The sequence below is a fragment of the Dioscorea cayenensis genome, chromosome 9 (genome assembly GCF_009730915.1).
Source record: "Dioscorea cayenensis subsp. rotundata cultivar TDr96_F1 chromosome 9, TDr96_F1_v2_PseudoChromosome.rev07_lg8_w22 25.fasta, whole genome shotgun sequence".
Taxonomy (NCBI): domain Eukaryota; kingdom Viridiplantae; phylum Streptophyta; class Magnoliopsida; order Dioscoreales; family Dioscoreaceae; genus Dioscorea; species Dioscorea cayenensis.
The window spans coordinates 7,228,530-7,245,495 of NC_052479.1; the positions used below are offsets into that span (position 1 = coordinate 7,228,530).

A 16,966-nucleotide genomic window follows, 5' to 3' on the forward strand; every position below is an offset into this window, starting at 1 on the left:
ATATACGTATGCGGTCGGGAAAGGCACATGGACTTGGACACCCACGGCTCGTCTTGACCTTGACCACGTAGCACTGTAAGCTCATGCGGGGTCAAGGTTCCGGGGATACTCGATGGGTAGCTGCAGCATACTCCTCCCTGTCCGTGAATGCCTCCTCGTACAAAGCCAAGTAGTCTTGAAAAAGTGTGTAATGCTCAAGCTATGGTGGTGTCCAAATACTCTAAACTGAATGGTGTCCACAATGTCGAAGCTCTCATACGATCTATCAAACTCGAATGAGGATAGCAGCTCCAATGCAAACTCTCAGATGGCTGGCTCTCTAATCATCAATAACTACCACCAACTACCATTTGAAACGAGATCCTCAATCTCATCGGCAAACTCATCCCCTGCTGAAGATCCCACAGTATAGTCGTGTCCAGGAATCGAGTCTGTACGAAACGGAGTCTCGACCAATGCTCATAGCGGACCTGATGTTCGGGAATCGCAAAACGCATCCCCTCTAGCTAGGGAGATGACTCACGTAGCCTCTTATCAGCTTGCTTCTTTGACCTAGTTTGATCAAACAAGTTGATAAAACAATGCTGCAAAAATCCACACGGTCGTGTGGAATTTCCGCACGCCCGTGTGGATCCACGGGGCGTGAAAACCACACGGCCACGCTTCAACAATCCAAAAATATAACTTAATAATACTTCTAACTTCGTTCTAAGCATAAATCATTTTTCTAATTGAAGAAACGAAGCATTATTAACCAAATTAATCGATAGAAACCATGAATTTGCAAGGAAGATGATAAAAAGGGCTTACCGAGCGAGATGGAGTGAAAAAAATGAAGAAGCGGCCCAGCTGCGCTAAAATCGCACGCAAATTGGCACTCACGAAATCGGAAAATATCGTGAGAGTGTTTTCAAGTGAAAAGGAGTGAAGAGGAGAGGAACCATCCTTTTTAAAAGCGAGAACTCACAATTTTGCCGTTCTATGCCATCCCTGCAGGCGTGTGGAAATTCCAACGCCCGTGTGCCTCACTTCAAAAAGCATCACGGTGATGCACGCCCTGCACATCTCGGGAAAAACTCTCACTAGCTCAGAACGATCTCACAAGGTCGTTCAAAAAATACCCACGCCCGTGCCCTCGACCCATAGGGGCAGACGCATGCCCCTGTGGCTTCACAGGAGATCCGAGAAAAATATCACGTCTTTCACACGGGCGTGGACATTCACATGCCCAACTCACGAGGGGGCGTGCGCCCACTGTGTCTTCTCGAGATGGAGGGAACAACACATGAGAGTTTTGCAGGCGTGTGAAAATTACCCTGCCCTGAGTGTGAGGTTCACAAGGTACGCCCACAAGGGCTGAGTCCACGACCTGTGTGCTCTCGGGAAAAATCGCCCAACTCGCGGGACTTCACGCGCCCGATGCGGAAATTTCCACTCACGCGATGTTCACATGGTCGTCCATAGGGGCAGCCGCACGCCCCTGTGCCTTCTATGGATGAGCTCGCAATATACAACCACGGGCGTGCGGAAATTCCACACGCCCGTGTGTTTTCTCTGGATGACTTAGAAAAATCTGCAGGCTCTACAAAAATTCTCTGATCATGTTTACACACTCAGAGCCTGCCCTATTATGCAAAATTTACCAGATAAAAACATGAACTAGAACTCCAACGACCAAACTTCGCCCATTCTTCATAAACACAAGATGAATTTTAAACACCACAACAAAATCGCAGCACAAGCATCTAAACATTAAAAAAACAACACTTAACAGTTTATTCATGTAAACAAACTAAACTAACAGATACGAAAATAGTAAACACTTGGGTTGCCTCCCAAGAAGCGCTTGTTTAACATCACTGAGCTTGACGTATCTTTCTTACCTCACAGGGGTTCATGAATGAAGGTTGCCCTCTTACCCATGACTTGAAAGCATATGATGACCAAAGTCTCTTAAGGGTAGAGGGTGTACTATCGGACTTCGGACCACCTAACAATGGTTCATCCAACTTTCTTGGTTCATGTATGTCTCCAACAGTCTTGGAGGCGTTTTTCGGTGGCTGGAAAATCGCAGCGCGGGGCGTGGGGGCACGTAACGAGCAGCGTTTTGAGGCTATAAATACACCTTTTGGCGTTCTAAAGGGACTTTTTGCGGAGCTTTGAGCATAGACATTGAGAGAAAGGCGGCTAGGGGTTTGAGGAGAAGGTCTTCGCCGATTGATAGGGAGTTCTTCACCAACTTTGATAGATTCCTTGACGTCATAGCATTTTGGGGAGCCATTGGCAACCTAGCTTCGGGAGAGGAATCCTTCAAGGCGTAGAACTACCAATCAAGGCCAATCAGCTGCAGTCGAGGGGTTTTCTCTATGGGTTTTATTGCTTTTCATTGTATTCATTATTGTTTTGTAACTAGGCCCATGAAGGGCTAAACCCTAGTAGGTATTTGGGCATGTGAACCCTAAGATTTATATTTTTGGATTGATTCTCTTAATGTTTCTAGTTAATCCGAGTTGTCTTGAGTTTTAATCTTGTGATTTAATTGCTTTGCTAGTGTTGTTAATCCTTGTGGTTGATTTACATTGCATGATTTAATACTTTAATGTGTGAGGTCTCCATTAGAGTTAGATTTCCAAGATTAAAAGAGGGTTGAGAGGGTGAGCCTTGAGATGGAGGAATGTCCCTTTCCCTTTCGATTGAGTGTTTCCTATCTCCAGTATTCCATATTCTCTTTGCAACCATATTTGGTGTGAGGCGTGAGATTACTCGATTTCTCTGCGGGACCTTGTAGGGGTTAGGATCCTTCGCCGGGGAATTAGGGGTTGGATCTACATTTTAGGAGATCGGGTTTCACTCTTAGGTTTCCTTAGAGCATATTGCGGTCATATGGGGTGTGAAGTGTTGAGATTGGTGGATTTCTCCACGGGACCTTGTAGGGGACTAGTGCCTTTTTGCTTGGAGACAAGGATTGGTTATCGTTGGACTACCTCGACTCATTAGACTCGATTCTAGAGCATTTAGTGAATCTTGAGCTTTTAAAGAAGATCTTAGGGGATCATTGCCGAATACCTCATCCTTAGTGATTGAGACTCTTCTACTTTATTTCTTGCATACTTGTTTTGCTTTTGCTTGCAATTAGTTCACTCCATTATATTAAGCGATTCCGACTAGATAATTGAGAAGTGGTTATTACTAGTACTTCCGTTCACTGTGGATTAGACTACCCGACTCACCGGGTAATTGTGCCGACACTTTCGTACACTTTGCGATTCACTCACGCATATTCGGACGTGTCAAGTTTTTGGCGCCGTTGCTTGGGGGAGCGGATATTAGGAACACTAGGACTTGATTACTTTTAGTCATTCACATTTTTATTTGTTTTTCTATTTCATATTTCTTTCTTTTCCGTGCGTTCTCATTTTGTTTCTTTTTATTGATTTCAACTTGAGGTTATGACTCGGGGAACCCTTGACATTGGTTGAAGAGGACCTACGAAATTGAGCAGATTTAAGTAGAAGGGGCAAGGGAACACATGCAAGAACAGGACTCTCCAACTGAAATAGATATCGAAGATCGAGAAAATATGGGCTGAACAAGAAGGGGCAACAAAGGACATTATCAGATTTTGCTGGGCCTACAATTCGTAGGGACACAATCAAGCATTGTTAGAGCCACTGTAGGCTGCCAAAATTTTTGAGTTAAAGCCGGGTTTTTATTCAAATGGTTCATCGATGCCCTTGCGAGTTCAATGGGTTGTCGATGTAAGACCCAAATAGTCATATTGAGAACTTCCTCGAAGTTTGTGATATGTTGAAGATCAATGGAGTCTCGGATGATGCAATCCGATTGAGAGCATTCCCTTTTTCATTGAAGGGGAAGAGCCAAGCAATGGCTTCATTCACTACCACGAGCTTCTATCACGGCGTGGGGCGAGATGGTTGAGGGCTTTCCTCGCAAGGTATTTTCCCAGGAAATCGGCAAAAGCTTCGCAATGAAATATCTTCGTTTGTTCGGATAGAGCTTGAATCCTTATTTGAAACTTGGGAGCGTTTTCAAAAGACCTTTTCGCGAGTGTCCACAACACGGGTTCCCCAGTGGATGGTTATTCAATCATTTTACAATGGGTTGAACTTCGAGTACCAAGCAACTCCTTGATGCCCTGTGGGAGGGACAATGGGAAACAAAACCCCGAGCAAGCCCGACAACTAATTGAGGAAATGGGATTGAATAGCTACCAATGGAATGCAAGGAAAAGAAAGAAGGTGGCCGGGCTCCATGAGATTGATGCGGTTACATCCTTAGCGGCCAAGTCGAGGGCACTAAGCAAGAAGTTGGATACGTTGACTTCATCGAAGGTAGCCTCAATCACAAGTTGTGATGGTTGTGAGGGGTGCACACATGCCATCAGATTGTCCTATCTCAATTACCACTTGAGCTCCAAGTGAACAAGTTGATTTTTGTGGGTAATTCGGGAAGAGTACAAGGGAACCCCTACGAGCAATACTTACAACCAAGGGTGGAGAAGCCACCCAAAATCTCTCTGGGAAATCAAGGGCAGCAAAAGGCATGTGTCCCCACGGATTTCAGCAAACACCTTCGATTCGGAAAGAGTTTCGAGTGGAAAGGGTTTTTGTCGAGTTTATTCAATCAAGCGACACAAGGTTCCAAAACATAGAAGCAACACTCCGTAATCACCTTTGCTTCTTTACATAATTTGGAGAATCAAGTTGGGCAAATAGCAAAAATCATTAGCGGAGAGACCTATTGGAAGCTTGCAGAGTAACTCTGAGACTAACCCAAGAGAGCAAGTGAAAGCGATCACCTTGAGAAGTGGTCGAGGGCTCCAAGAAAAGAGTGCTTTGCGAGAATAATTCTGAAATTCTTCAAGCCAAAACCCCCATCTGGGAAAGGCTAGCGAAAAATCCACGAAAACGACCAAGGGATAGGGTGCAAGACAAGGAAAAAGGGGCCAGTGTGCCTTCCCTTCATTTTCCCCAAGAATTCCCTATCCGTAGCGTTTGAAGAAAGACCAAGTTGATGAGCAAAAGCAGGAAATTTACGGATCTATTCAAACAACTACACATAAACATTCCGTTTGTAGAGCATTGTCTCAAATGCCTCGCTATGCAAAGTTCTTGAAGGACCTCTTAACCAACAAGAGGAAGATGGAGGAAGAGTGTGGCTGTGGTATTAGAAGGTAATTGTTCGGCAATGCTTGAGAAAAAAACTTGCCAAACAAAATGAAAGATCCGGGGGTGTTTCATCATACCATGTGCAATCGGAGGTTTGGGGAAAGAAAAAAAGCTTTGGCGATTCGGGAGCTAGTATTAATGTTATGCCATACGCATTATTTCAGAAATTGGGTTTGGGAGAGCCACGTCCGACCCGCATGACTTTCTGGTGGCCGATCGTTCAGTTCGTCATCCTAGAGGTATAATCGAAGATGTTTTAGTGAAGGTTGACAAGTATATTTTTCTACCCAGATTTTTGTTGTGTTAGATGTTGATGAAGATGCGGAGGTGCCATTAATTCAGGGGAGACCGTTCCTCACGCACTTCCAAGGCACTCATCGACATGGATGGAGGCGAGATGACGTTGCGTATTGGAGAGGAAAAGATCACATATCGCTTTGGCGAAAGCAATGAAGCACTCTCTTGACTTTGATGATTCTTGTTATTTTGTTGATGTCAATGATGAGATTTCTAATGAATACTTGCAGGAATTGTTACATCCGGATCCATATGAGGAATGGCCGGACATGGGAGAGGCGCAATTAAAAATTTGTACGGAACAAATCCTCAAGGAGCAACCACAAGGAGGATTCATAGAACAGATTTTTAGCCGAGTCAAGAGGTCGAGACATCGTCGCCGGAAGCGCTCCCACACAATAGGAGACAAGTACACACAGGGAGAGCGCGACATTCCCTCATTCGGTAACTTGGTTAAGAGCTTTTCCTTGAATATGCAGAAATTCTGTCCATCGTGTGTGCAGGTTGCTAAGAAGGAGGTTTTCCATCTTTATGACCCACCATAAGGTAAGGAGAGGTACGTCAAGCTTAGTGACGTTAAACAAGCGCTTCTTGGGAGGCAACCCAAGGTTTTAGTTAGTTTTTTAGACTTGAAATTTAATTTCTGCAGTAATAATTCCATGAGTGTGTGCCTTGATCAATTTTTGTGGTTTGCTGGTGTTTTCATGAAATTTTTCGGTGATATGCATTATTTTTCATGTGTATGACATGGTTTAGGGTGTTTCCAATGTCAAATGTTGAACAGTTGGTGTCAATTTGGAGTTTTGGGCCCTTAGTGGACTGTCTGCAGAAATTCTGCAGCCCACGCGGCCGCGTGGAATTTCCACGCGGTCGTGTACAGTACCCACGCGGGGGAGTGGCAAATCCACACCCCCATGTGCCTATAAGAATGTGAAGGGGCACTATTCATCATCTTCCATTTTAAAGAACCCTTTCATCTTCCAATTTTTCACTCCTATAAAACTCAAGTTTTGATCCCTAAAACCATTTGTTTTCAATTCCTTGGGGGATTAGAAGTGATTTGCCGGAGTTTGCACCGATTTTTCTTCTCCAATTTGCTCCGGTAAGCTCTCACTTTATACCACCCTTTCCATGTTTTTCAAGGTCATTTTCATGGAGTTTTCATGGTATTTGTATGCTATTTTTCATAGGAAATCATGTTAGACACCTAATGAATGCTTGAGAATGAATTATGTGCGCGTAGGGAGCCCAACTCCGTGAAATCGCTGGAGTCGGGCGCCCACGCGTAGCGTGGCTTTGCCAGCGCCCGCGTGGGCTGGGCCGCCATGCGACCGCGGCCACGCGTAGGAGCCCGCAGCGCTCGCGTGGCTCCCTTTGACGCGGCGACCCGGCCCACGCGCCCTGCGTGGGCGGGGCGCAGCGTAGCGCTAGGCTGGCGGCGCGATGGCCCGACCCAGCGCCCAGCGGGCCCATGCTGGCAGCGTAACTGGCTGCCGCGCGCCATGGCCGAGCCACGCGCCCGACGCTGGCCCTGTGCTGCGATGCCGTGCCGCTGCCGCAGCCGCGACTGCAGCGCCAGCGTGGCTCGCCCACGCGCGCCTGTCCCCAGCCGAGACAGGACATGCGCCAGCGGCGGCGTGGCCTGCCCAGCGCCCGCGTGGGGCGGGACAGACCGAATGGCCTGTTTTTCTCTCCAACTCAGCGCCCTCGCGTCGGCGGTGCCTGTTACACCTGTATACATGCCGACTGATGTTTTTACATGTTTTCTTCGCAGATATGGCACCGCGGACCAAGAGATTGGCTCAGAAGCGTCCTCGCCATGACAGGGAGCCGACTCCACCACCAGTAGTGGAATTCCCTGACCCCGTTCATCAGCAACGTTTCGAGCGTCTCCAGAATCTCAAGATTGGACGATCACGATTTATTGGTAGGGGCGCACTAGAAGGATATTGGTCTTCTTGAAGAGGTTAGAGAAACTGAGTTAGTGTGGGGAGGTTGGGACCCGATTGCTTGCTATTGAGAGCCCGTCGAGCGAGATACCACCTTGGAGGTTCTTGCCTCGTTTTTCCTTCGATCGTGATGCGATTGATACAGTTTTTGACACGGAGGATGCCATCGTTTCCGAGCCTTTGGTCGGCCGCATGGGATGTCTTTGACCCGATTCTCGATATATCTTGGGTTGCTCTGATCGGGACTATCTCGATCTTATCGAGTACACCTGACTCCTCACCGATTACCCTCATGGTATCACTGCGGGCGGGTTTTTCCATAATTTGTCACGGTACGTCAATATTCTCCGAGCGATCGAAGGCCTCTTGCCTCACTCGACCGGTGCGCGGTACATTCACGCGAGTTCTCGGCCGGTCGGTGACGAGTCGGGGAGATGAGTCTTGGTTCAGCCGCGGGAGACGGATCTTTTTGTACCTCCATTCCATGGTCCATGGAATCCCTCTCCACCTAGGATTTGTGGTCGCCGATTACTTTCGCCATCAGAATGAGTACCTACGGTTGGGGGCATTGTTCGCGGGACCCTATATCACTAAAGTCTTATGTTCGAGGGATGGAGTGCGATCCGCTCGGTCGAGGCGAGGAGAGGATCGATGAGCCCAATACCATTGGGTTTTGGTTACTCTCCGTTTGATGGGCATTGTGAGGCGTGCGAGGGCTCGGTGGATGCGCACTAGTGGAGTCGTCTTCGAGGGGACGGCGAGGGAGCTGCTTGAGGCCACGGAGGCACCATCTGCGGTAGAGCCCGGGGATCACCGAGCGGCACCGATAGCATCCAGCGATCCCGAGTCATCTACCTCTCGAGTACACGGCGCTTGGCTCGACTCGAGGTGCCGTTGCTACTATCTTGGAGAACCAGTGCGGATTACGAGGCGACTTGATCGTATTCGGCAAACTCTCGGCGAGGAGGTTTCATCCGCTACATGCCGGCGTCACTTTCGGCACCGGCCTGACTCCGGATCTGGGCAGCTTGAGGCGTCACATTCATGAGACTTTTTATTTTTTTCATTTTATGTTTTTATGTGTTTTATCTTTAGTTTGTGGACTTTTGTGCTCAGAAAGGTTTCACCTTCTGAGAGTTATCTTTATGCTTTCGTTTTGTTATTTGTTTGCATTCGTATTCCCTTTTCTATTTTATTGAGCTTTACTGAACCCCTTGTATTCCGTGCAGTTGGCCTTGAGAGTGATGTTGTTGATGTTTTAGTCATAGACACGATCATGTGCTTTATTCCATGGTCGTGTGAGCTTCACAACCGTTACAATGCGCCCTTGAGATAGACTTCACCAAATGTCCATGAGGAATTCAGGGGAGTATTGTTTTAATTGCATTCCCGCACACATGTTGCTTTCATTGATACTATTTTATTGTGCTTACATGTGTACATTGAGGGCAATGTACATCTTAAGTGTGGGGGAGGGTTCACTTTATACATGACTTATACTTGTGTTTTCATGAGCATGCTCTTGTTGCTAATGAAGGTTCACCTTAGGGTTAAGAGTTTAATTCTTAGTTTTTGGAGGTTGTGAACATTAGATTTTTATCATGCTTTTAGTTTTTCATCCAATTTTTCTTGCATATTTTTTTGTCCGATTGCTCTTGGTGCATTTTTTTCTCGCTCATTAGACCTATGAAGACTCTAGTTCATTATGTTTGGGACTTTTAGTGTGCTAGTTTTTAGTAAAAATTTGAGATTGTTTGTTGTTTGTACATAGGGTGTGGAAAGAGCTACCACCCATGATGTATGTAGCTACTCTCACAAGTCGGATACTTGTTATGCCCTAATGAGAGAAAGAGCTATCTCATGGGATGTGTGAAAGCTACCATCCTTAGTAGAAAGAGCTACCACCTCGAAAGTGTGAAAGCCACTCGGGAGGCATCTTGGGAAAGGGCTACCTTAGAGGATTGTGTGAAGCTACTACTTTTTCTTCTTGTTCATAAATAAGTCCCGTTTTCATAAAAACTTAGTAGTGGACATAGTGTTGACATGAGTTGAGCTTTTCACACACACACGCATTCGGATTTTATCATATTCATTTTTATTGGATTGTTTGCTAGGGCATTGATTGTTTTTGTCTAGTGTTTTATTTTCTCCATAACTTTAGAATTTCATTCTTGTACCTTCTTGGTGAACCTAAGGCCAATCACTTCTCTTTTATTCCCATGAGTTTAATGTTTAATTTTGCTTGAGGGCAAGCAAAGGCTTAAGTGTGGGGGAGTTTGATAAGTGCTTGAGTGAACATGTTTTTTTATGCATGTTTTTACATACATTGAGCATCATATTTTTATACGGTTTATGTCTCATTTACGTGTATTGGGTGTTCTTTTTATGCATGTAGGTTGTGAAGGCATTGGGAATTCAAAAGGGAGGCGAAGATAGGCTATTATGGCATAATATTGGGAGTTCTTGTACAAATCAAGTTGGAAGACACAAGAGGGAGTTCGTGTATGAGGAGATGTGTGCCAACTTCCATAGTTTTTGCAAGCCAAGTTATTAATGGAAGGGCACAAAGGCAGCCATGTCTCCACATCCCTCCTCTTTGTAAAGATTTCAAGACCTTTCAAGGCGCATTGATGAAGGAAAAAGCCGGATAGCCTACCATATGATCGTGTGGCCTTAAGAGGAGAATGTTTATCGTTGTGCGGCGGGGAATCATGTGGCCGAATTCGTAGCCTAATGCGTAGCGAGTTCGTTCACGCGCTGCGTGGAAATTCCAGCGACGGCGTGGAAATTCCTGCGACCGCGGGCGCGTGGAAAAATCCGCAGCGGGCGTGGGGGGCACGTGACGCAGCGTTTTGAGGCTATAAATACACCTTTTGGCCATTCTAAAGGGACTTTTTGCGGAGCTTTGAGCATAGACATTGAGAGAAAGACGGCTAGGGTTTGAAGAGAAGGTCTTCGCCGATTGATAGGGAGTTCTTCACCAACTTTGATAGATTCCTTCGACGTCATAGCATTTTTGGGGAGCCATTGGCAACCTAGCTTCGGAGAGGAATCCTTCAAGGCGATAGAACTACCAATCAAGGCCAATCCGCTTGAGTCGAGGGGGTTTTCTCTATGGGTTTTTATTGCTTTTTCATTGTATTCATTATTGTTTTTTGTAACTAGGCCCATGAAGGGCTAAACCCTAGTAGGTATTTGGGCATGTGAACCCTAAGATTTATATTTTTTTGGATTGATTCTCTTAATGTTTCTAGTTAATCCGAGTTGTCTTGAGTTTTTAATCTTGTGATTTAATTGCTTGCTAGTGTTGTTAATCCTTGTGGTTGATTTACATTGCATGATTTAATACTTTAATGTGTGAGGTCTCCATTAGAGTTAGATTTCCAAGATTAAAGAGGGTTGAGAGGGTGAGCCTTGAGATGGAGGAATGTCCCCTTTCCCTTTCGATTGAGTGTTTCCCTATCTCCGTATTCCATATTCTCTTTGCAACCATATTTGGTGTGAGGCGTGAGATTGCTCGATTTCTCCGCCGGGGACCTTGTAGGGGGTTAGGATCCTTCGCGGGGAATTAGGGGTTGGATCTACATTTAGGAATCGGTTTCACTCTTAGGTTTCCTTAGAGCATATTGCGGTCATATGGGGTGTGAAGTGTTGAGATTGGTCGATTTCTCCACGGGACCTTGTAGGGGACTAGTGCCTTTTTGCTTGGAGACAAGGATTGGTTATCGTTGGACTACCTCGACTCATTAGACTCGATTCTAGAGCATTTAGTGAATCTTGAGCTTTAAAGAAGATCTTAGGGGGATCATTGCCCGAATACCTCATCCTTAGTGATTGAGACTCTTCTACTTTATTTCTTGCATACTTGTTTGCTTTGCTTGCAATTAGTTCACTCCATTATATTAACTGATTCCGACTAGATAATTGAGAAGTGGTTATTACTAGTACTTCCGTTCCCTGTGGATTCGACTACCCGACTCACCGGGTAATTATTACTTCGACACTCGTACACTTGCGATTCACTCACGCATATTCGGACGTGTCAAGCACCTTCTTCAATATCCCCGGGGTAGATGTTACTTCTTCAGTCGACCCAAGCATCATTACTTCTTCATTGCTCTCCTCTTGGTCGAACAAACCTTCATATCAATCTGGGTTCAACATTTCCTACATGTATTCATCAACAAGCTCATCAGTAGTGTCTAGAAAATACAAAGTCTCATCAAAATTGAGAGAATACCGCATGGCTTTAGCAAGGCGGTAAGTGAGTTTGTCATCATCTCCAACTCTCAATGTGAGCTCTCCGCCGTCCATGTCAATCAATGCTGTAGAAGTCCGTAAGAACGGTCTCCTAAGTATCAAGGGTACATCCGCATCATCATCGACATCTAGCACTACGAAGTCAACCGGAAAAATGTACTTGTCCACCTTGACAAGCACGTCTTCAATGATACCTCTCGGATGTCGCACTATTCGGTCCACCAATTGTAAAGTCATCCGAGTAGGCCTGGGCTCTCCTAAGCCTAGCTTTTGGAAGAAAGTGTATGGCATGACGTTGATACTTGCCTCTGAATCTGCCAGTGCCATTTCCTCACCTAAGTTACCGATGTTACACGGAATGATGAAGCTTCTTGGGTCTTTCTTCTTGTTCGGGATGTTCTTTTGCAGCACCGCTGAGCATGAAGCATCTAGCACCACTGAAGCACTCTCCTCCAACTTTCTCTTGTTAGTCAACAAGTCTTTCAGGAACTTCGCATACTTAGGCATTTGAGCTAATGCCTCTACAAAAGGAATGTTGATGTGGAGTTGCTTGAATAAACTCAGGAACTTCTTATACTGTTCATCCCCTTGGTCATTCTTCAATCTAGAGGGATAAGGGATTCTTGGCTTGAAAGGTGGGGATGCCACCTCTTTCTCTTTCTTTACTCCCTCCTCAACCTCTACAACCTCGGATGAGTGTTTATTTGGCTTCTCACTCGGAAGCCTCCCTTCAACCTCACGACAACTTCTCAAAGTTATCTCCTTCACATGTTCTCTAGGGTTGGTTTCCGTATTGCTTGGTAAACTTCCATGTGGCCTTTCGGAGAGAGACTTTGCAATTTGCCCCACCTTATTTTCAAGGTTGTGCAAAGAGGTGGTGTGGCTGTGAAGTGTAGCCTCGACTGATTCAAACCGTGTATTTGCAGATTGAACAAATCTAGCCAAGTGCTTCTCTAAATCCGTCATTCGGGTTTCCAAGCCTGAAATTCTGTTTTCCAGTTGAGGGGCTTGTTATTGTTGTTGGAAACCCGGTGGCCCCATGGCCTTTTGTGGTCCTTGATTACTCCATGAAAAATTGGGATGATTCTTCCAACCTGAATTGTAAGTATTGCTATATGGGTTCCCTTGAGGTCTCATGCCATTACCTACAAAGTCAACGTTTTCCACTGAAGAAACATCACCAATAACGATCAGGCAATCGGAGGGAGCATGTCCTCCACCACAACCGGTGCAATTGGTCACGGCCACAACTCTATTCGAAGCTATGAGATCTAGCTTCTTACTAAGACTCTCTACTTGCGCCGCCAATGAGTTTACCGCATCAATTTCATGGAGACCGGCCACCTTCTTCTTCTCCCTAGCATTCCATTGGTAGCTATTTAACCCCATTTCCTCAATTAATTGACGAGCCTCATCGGGAGTTTTGCTACCTAAGGTACCTCCTGCTGCCGCATCCAAGAGTTGCCTTGTACTTGGGTTCAAACCATTGTAAAAGGTTTGAACAATCATCCACTCCGGGAATCCGTGTTGCGGACATCTTCTCAGGAGCTCCTTGACCCTTTCCCATGTCTCGAATAGAGACTCCAATTCCAACTGAACAAAGGACGAGATCTCATTCCTAAGCTTTGCTGATTTTCTGGGAGGAAAATAACGGGCTAGAAAAGCTTCTACCATCTCCTCCCATGTAGTGATTGATGCTCTAGGTAATGAGTGTAGCCATTGCTTCGCTCTCCCCTTCAAGGAAAATAGGAAGGCTCTCAATTTGATGGCATCATCCGTCACCCCTTTATCTTCAGCATATCACACACCTCGAGAAAGCTCTCTATGTGACTATTTGGATCCTCATCGGCCAAACCATTGAATTGTGCAGACTGCTACAACATATGGATGAATACCGGCTTTAGCTCGAAGTTCTGAGCTATAATCGGGGGACTGGCATAGTCGGATATTGTTCACTGTTGCTCATTCTGTTCTGTAATGTTTTCAGATTCCTCTCCTTCCAAATCAGCTGAATTATGCTGTTCTTGCACAGGTTCTTTCGCTTTTCTTCTAAGTGTACGTTCAAGCTTAGGGTCTCCTTCAATCAATATTGATGGATTCCCTCGGGTCATAACCTGGAGCTGCACCAAAAAGAAAGAAAAAGAAAATCAGAAAAATGATAGAATAAGAAGACGTGAAATACAATGTGTGGTGAAATAGCTAAGAAAACAAGTGCAAAGTATCTCTAAACACCTAGCTCCCCGGCAACGGCGCCAAAAACTTGACAAGGTCCCCTTGCGTATATCCCGCAAGTGCACGGGTTTGTCGAAATAATAATCCTGGGTGAGCAGGTATCGAATCCAGAGGGAGTAGGGAATAAAAATACTTAATTTGATTCTTAGCGATGTAAATGATCAATGATAATGAGTGTGACAATGATTCAATTCTCAATAGTAAAAGCAACAAGTAAGAGAGCAAACGTAAAGAAGGGGGTAAGGCAATGATAAAGATGGGGTACCCGGATAATGCTCCACCTAGGATAATTGTTTCAAGTGCAAAAACCCTCTATTATGCTTCCTAATCAATGCAATGGTGATTCGTGGAAATCCTTAATTACATAGTCCCAAATCTAAGGTCAACTATGCCTAACTCTATACATGTCCCGGAGGAGAAATCGAACAATCTCAACACCTCGCACTCTCATAGAGTTGCAATGAGCTGTAGGGATTCCAAGTGATAAATCTCTTCCTAATTATAGACCTAACCCTTTGGTCTAGGTGGAAGGTCCCTAACCACAATTGAGCCCTAGATACTAAGATCACCTCAACGCTTCACTCTGTTGCACGCGCAACTAAGCCACAACGGAAGTTCATCCCTTAGACCATTCACTCTATTATGGCCGCTAAGAACTCGAGGAACGGAGGTAGAATCCATCATGCTGGAGGGGAAAGGGGACGCTCCTGTACCTCTCGACTTACCCTCTCAACCCTCTCCAACCTAGCTTTGTCTAAAGCTCGTGGTGTGTCACTCACTCACAAGGTTACCAACAAGAACTCTCAACCCTAGCTTCACTCTAGGGGAAATGTTCATATAATCAAGAATTCAAGGTTGGAACTCATAATAAACATCAATTTATTGAAAGCATAATAAAGAGGTTCAAAGAAACAAATACATCCTAGGGTTCACAATACCCGAGTACCCACTAGGGGTTTAGCTCTCCATGGAGCTAAGTACAATCAAACAAATAGAATGTCGTGTCCAAGGATTCCCTCGTCCGGTATAGGATACGCCTCGACAGAAGCTCCCCTACCAACCTTCTTCTTAAGGAATGATGATGTCAGAGCCATAGAACCTCTCCAAAACCTTGGCCAATACCCCTCGAAACCCTAGCCAAATCCCTCTCTCAAGTTGGGTAAAAGATGGAGAAAAGAATCCCAAAAAATTGGCTTTAAATAGGGCTGGAATCGGGTGACTACACGGGCGTGGGTGCTCCACGCGCCTGTGCGGAATTTCCACACGGGCGTGAATAATTTCCACACGCCCGTGTGGATTCTCAGTTTCTCTGGTTTCTGGGTCAGCTGTGGGCAATGCTGCTACAGTATATGCTATAATGTTGCTACAGTGTTCTACTACAGTATTCGACCTGAATAGCTTCCCAATTCCATACTTTCATCGGAGTAACGCAATGGGCACACGTTCACGTCGTAGATCACTTGCTTCTTCAATGGTGTACACGTTGGTGGAGCTCTTGTTCTATGTGCATAAGTCGGAATACTCGAATGTGACTACCTTTGTACCCCTCCAAATGGATGTGCCCACTCGAATACGAGGAGGTTGGCGCACACTCTAGCATCTCACACCTGACCTATGTCTTCGCGTTTAAACCTTAGCAAGATTTCCTCCAAAATTGGTGCAATATAATCCACATTGGACTATTTCCTTCATACTCGGGATCACAACCCTACCTGTATGAAAGTAACATAAAAACATACATATTAGTGTAAAAACCCGAGAAAAGTAATGCTCAATATAAGGAATGAACGCTTCGCATTCGTATCGCACAAGCACTTATCAAGAAGCACGGTGTTGAATCTGTAGGACCACTCTAAAGACTTGCCAAAGCCTCTCAAAACCCTAGCAAACGGACTCGTAAAAGATGGAGAAAAGTTGGAGGTAAGGGTAAAAGATTCTTCCAAATATCATGCTGAATCACGGCTTAAATAGTGCTGGAATCGGGCATCCACACTCCCATCTGGATTCTCTGTATGGGCCTGTGGAATTTCCACATGGATGTGGGGAATTTCCACACACCCATGTGCATTCTCTGGAAACATGATTTTCGGCTAGCTGTGAGTAGTAACTGCTACAATGTGCTGCTATGTTGATTTGCTACAGTAACCTAGTACAGTATTATGCCAAAACACTATCAATTCCATACTTTTCATTGAGGCAACATAAATCGACACACGTTTATGCCGTAGATCGCAACTCTTCTTCAATCAAAGGCCTCATTGGTGAAGATCTTGTTATCAATGCACAAGTCGGGATACGCAAATATAACTGCCTTTGTGCCCCTCCAACTCATTGTAATGGTTTGAATACATGGAGGTTGTCACACATTCACGTATCTTAGAATCCCACTTGTGTCTTCGCATTTGTTCCTTCCAAGATTCCACCAAATAGTGTGTTCACAATCTACTTTTGGCTTCTTTTCTTAATATTTAGTTTCACAACACTACATGTGCAAAAGAACATAAATACATATGCATTAGCACTTAACCTTGATTAAAGTAATGATTATCGTAAGGAAAGAACACTTCACATTCTTAACACACAAGCACTTATCAAACTCCCCCACACTTAAGCTTTTGCTTGTCCTCATGCAAAGAAATAAAACATTGAAGCATAGAAAAATAAAATATTGAAGGTGCTTGGCCTTAGGTTCATCAAAGCATGCAAGAAACACATTCTATGAGTAAGGGAAATTTCAACACTAAATACAAAAAATCAATGCTCCAGCAAAAAACTTGAATCAAAATGGTGAACAAACCCAAAGTCACGTAAGTGTGTGTAAACTCACTCAAGTAAACCGAAAGTATACTCCTCAAACTTATAAGTACAAGGGACTCATTTATCTACAAGGATAACAAAATAAAAGGATGGTAGCAGCTTCACACATCCTCTAATGTAGCTCTTTCCGAAGCGGCCGCTAAGGTGGTTTTCACACTTTCGAGGTGGTAGCTCTTTCTACGAGTGGTAGCTTTCACTCATCCCACGCGAGATAGCTCTTTC

The 16,966-nt window shown here is 45.0% G+C and overlaps 2 non-coding genes across 2 annotated transcripts; one reads left to right on the forward strand and one right to left on the reverse strand.

Moving 5' to 3' along the window:
• Window positions 1–3,979: 3,979 nt before the first annotated feature.
• LOC120269736 lies at window positions 3,980–4,086 on the reverse strand. Its single transcript, XR_005539375.1, has one exon. It is a non-coding gene; the product is annotated as a small nucleolar RNA R71 (small nucleolar RNA).
• Window positions 4,087–13,214: 9,128 nt separating this feature from the next.
• Window positions 13,215–13,321, forward strand: LOC120269677. The gene has a single exon (XR_005539319.1). It is a non-coding gene; the product is annotated as a small nucleolar RNA R71 (small nucleolar RNA).
• Window positions 13,322–16,966: the final 3,645 nt, after the last annotated feature.